Source organism: Colobus angolensis, unplaced genomic scaffold (assembly GCF_000951035.1).
Source record: "Colobus angolensis palliatus isolate OR3802 unplaced genomic scaffold, Cang.pa_1.0 Scaffold21, whole genome shotgun sequence".
In the NCBI taxonomy this organism is placed as follows: domain Eukaryota; kingdom Metazoa; phylum Chordata; class Mammalia; order Primates; family Cercopithecidae; genus Colobus; species Colobus angolensis.
The window spans coordinates 4,432,812-4,437,118 of NW_012115266.1; positions in this window are offsets into that span (position 1 = coordinate 4,432,812).

Here is a 4,307-nt window from a genome sequence, read left to right on the forward strand (position 1 = left end):
GAAAAAGAAAAAAGAAAAGAAACATCTTTTCATATCAGATAGCAAGGAAGCTATCACAGGCTACTGCAATTGCTTTTTATTATTATTTTTAATAGACATAGGGATTGTGCCATGTTGAACAGGCTGGTCTTAAACTCCTGGCCTCAATAAATCTTCCCCATTCAGCCTTCCAAAGTGCTAGGATTACACGTATGAGCCACCAAGACTCATATACTGGAATTGTGTCAAAAGGACTGAAGAACTAACTTGAAGAGGTTCTCCCTAACCAAAGATGAATAATTTGAATTTCTTTTTTTTTTTTTTTTAGACGGAGTCTCGCTCTCTCGCCCAGTCTGGAGTGCAGTGGCCGGACCTCAGCTCACTGCAAGCTCCGCCTCCTGGGTTTACGCCATTCTCCTGCCTCAGCCTCCCGAGTAGCTGGGACTACAGGCGCCTGCCACCTCGCCCGGCTAGTTTTTTGTATTTTTTAGTAGAGACAGGGTTTCACTGTGTTAGCCAGGATGGTCTCGATCTCCTGACCTCGTGATCCGCCCGTCTCGGCCTCCCAAAGTGCTGGGATTACAGGCTTGAGCCACCGCGCCCGGCCAATAATTTGAATTTCAATAAGAATAACTATAATTGATTAAAACACAGCTAATATATTTAAATCCATGCATTCATTAAGATTTTTAAAAACTCAGTCAGGTTTGGTAGTTCACGCCTGTAATCCTAACACTTTGGGAGGCTGGGACAGGAGGATCGCCTGAGTTCAGAAGTTCAAGACCAGCCTTGGCAACACAGCAAGACCTTGTGTCTACTAAAAATTTTTAAAAAAGAAATTAGCTGAGTGTGGTGGTGCACGCTGTTAGTCCTAGCTACTTGGGAGGCTGAGGTGGGAGGACTGCTTGAGCCCAGGAGTTTGAGGCTGCAGTGTCATGCCACAGCATTCCAGCATGGCAACAGAGTGAGACTCTGCCTCAAAAAATTGTTTTCTTTTTAATTAGCTGGGTGTGGTGGTGAGTGCTTATAGTCCCAGCTATTTGGGAGGCCGAGGTAAGAGGATCCCAACTGATGGGGGGGGTCGGTGGGAGAAAAAGTAGGTTTATTGGTTTATTCTGAAAGCCAGCAAGACTGAGAGGATGGTGTACTAGCGTTCTAAAGTACCATTTTAAGTCAGTACAATCTTAGGCTCTTTCTATGTTAAAGGCAGGGAAGAGGAGGAGGGTGTGACCAAGGGGTACCCCACGGCAGACATCTGGGCAGCAGTGAGGGGCCGAGGAGGTTGGGAACTTCTTTGTCCTTGGTCCAGTCACAATGCTCCTATAAATCTTCAAGAAAACATAGTTGTTTACATACTTCTTTAACCCCAGACTAAGTTTTAAAAACTACATGATTGCTGTTTTTGCGTATTAGCTCAGTGCTCTAAAGCTTACGGTAGCAAAAAATTAGAAGTCCAAATGCCCATGGCCGGGTGCGGTGGCTCACGCCTTTAATAGCACTTTGGGAGGCCGAGACAGGCAGATCATCTGAGGTCTGGAGTTAGAGACCACCCTGACCAACATGGTGAAACCCTGTCTCTACTAAAAATACAAAATTAGCCAGGCGCAGTGGCTCATGCCTGTAATCCCAACATTTTCGGAGGCTGAGGCAGGTGGATCACCTAAGGTCAGGAGTTTGAGACCAGCCTGGCCAACATGGTAAAACCCCGTCTCTACTAAAAATACAAAAAATTAGCCAGACGTGGTGGCAGGTACCTGTAATCCCAGTTACTCAGGAGGCTGAGGTAGGATAATCACTTGAACTTGGGAGGCAGAGGTTGCAGTGAGCCGAGATTGTGCCATGGCACTCCTGCCTGGGCAACAAGAGCAAAACTCTGTCTCAAAAGAAAAAAAAAATACAAAATTAGCTGAGCATGGTGACACGTACCTGTAATCCCAGCTACTCATGAGGCTGAGTTAGGAGAATCACTTGAACCCGGGAGGCAGAGGTTGCAGTGAGCCAAGGTGGCACTATTGGAGAGCTAAGATGGCACTCCAGCCTGGGCGACAAGAGAGACACTCCATCTCAAAAAAATGAAAATAAAAATGTCCGTCTTCAGGATGACTAGATAAACAAACAGTGGTATATTTACACAACAAAACAGTATACAGCAGTGAAAAGTGAATTAACTGTGAAACAGATGAATCATAGTAATATGTTGAGTGAAAAAAGCAAGTAACAAAGGACAACAAATCATATGATGCCCTCTAATAAAAGTTCAAAACTGGCCAGGCGCAGTGGCTCACGCCTGTAATCCCAGCACTTTGGGAGGCTGAGGTGGGTGGATTACCTGAGGTCAGGAGTTCGAGACCAGCCTGGCCAACATGGCGAAACCGCATCTCTACTAAAAATACAAAAATCAGTCGGGCATGGTGGCAGGCTCCTGTAATCCCAGCTACTTGGGAGGTTGAGACAGGAGAATCGCTTGAAACCTGGAGGCGGAGTTTGCAGTGAGCCGAATGCCACTGCCCTCCAGCCTGGGCGACAGAGCGAGACTTCGTCTCAAAAGAAAAAAAATAGTTCAAAACTAAGGAAAACCAAAAAATATATTGTGTAGGCATGCAGATATGAGTAATTTTTTTTCTTTAAAATACAGAATTCTGGCCCAGGCGTGGTGGCTCATGCCTGTAATTCCACTTTGGGAGGCTGAGGTGGGAGTATCGCTTGAGCCCAGGAGTTTGAGACCAGCCTGGGCAACACAGCAAGACCCATCTCTAGTTATAATTAATTAATTAATTTAAGAAAATACAGAATTCTGGCCCAGCGTGGTGGCTCATTCCTGTAATCCCAGCACTTTGTGAGGCCAAGGTGGAAGGAAAGTTGAGCTCAGGAGTTCAAGGACAGCCTAGACAAGGTTAAACCACTTCTCTACAAAAAAATACAGAAACTTAGCCAGGCATGGTGGTGTGCTCCCCTAGTCCCAGCTATGCAGGAGGCTGAAGTGGGAGGACTGCTTGATCCTAGGTGGCAGAGGCTGCAGTGAGCCGAGACTGTGCCACTGCACTCCAGCCTGGGCGACAGAGCGCGAGCCTGTCTCAAAAAATAAATACAATACAACACAATACAATGCAGAATTCTGGACGGTGGTGGTCCCTTAAGTTTTGCAATGGGTACACGGGTGTTTATGGTATTAATTTAGAAGTTATAAATATACATGAATTTTAAGAAGAGGATCCATGCAAGGTTTAATGATAATTGTACGTCATCCATTCGGTCAACTGAAGTCGGCCTTCCCCGCCCCCTGCCAAAAGTAAACACTTTTCTAATCAGGGCCAGCCACTGGAGAAACTGAAATGAGTGGGCGGGGTGCTAACTCTATTTTCACTTTTCTCTTCCTGTTTCTTCAGAGCCTGGGAAACAAGTCAGAATTTCCAATCTTTTCCAATTCCCACATGATTTCCTAATTTAAGACGAATTCAGAGAAAATAAGTCTTTCTCCATCTGGAGAAGACTCCGCCCCGTGGAGCATCCTCCTTCGGGGATGAGGCCTGGGGTGGGGTGCGCCAGCCCCAGCCCCACAAGGACGCGCCTTGGGCTTGGTCTTGGGGGAGCTACCCGCACTGTGGGGTCACATGACAGAATGAGTGGTCAGCCCTAGCTGGAGGTCCAGGGCAAACACAGGCGGGGGCAGGGGGGTTGTGGCCCTGCTGATTCGAGTGTCCCCTGTGGGTTCCGGACCTTCTGAGACACAAGCGCCAGGCTTCAGAGACGAAGCTCCGGGGTTTACCCCTGGGGACCCCCTGCTCCTATAGGCGCTGAGGGCCGGCAGTTTGGCTGCATCGTAAGCTGGCGCTTTAGCTGCAGAGGGACGAGCTCTCGGCCAGCTCGCCAGCGGGAGGGCCTCAAGTCGTCCCATCCGGGCTGCAGGCTCCGCAAAGCTCCCTGATGCACTGTCAGGCGGGGAGGTCCGGCCGCTCCCCTTCCCCCACAGCCGCATCTAGATTGGGGTAAGTTGGACATTTTAACGTGCTTCTGAGACAGTCACCACCGAAAGGCACCTTTAGCGATTAGGAAACCCGCGTGGAGTCCAACCCCCCGGCCTCTGCGGAGCAGAAGGCCCGACCGGGCCTTTCCCTACGCGGGGCGGGCGGCCGCAGCCCCGTAGCCCGGGCTTTGCTCCAGACCCGTCCCAGAGTGACATCACCAAACTCCGCCGATCGGTGGGAGGGGGCCCTGAAATCCCCTAAAAACAAAGTGAGTAATCAGCGGACCCGCCCTCCAGGCGGGGCCGGGACCCGGGAGCTAGCCGAGCCACCGGGCACACCAGCCTCTTCGTCCCCGGCGACGCG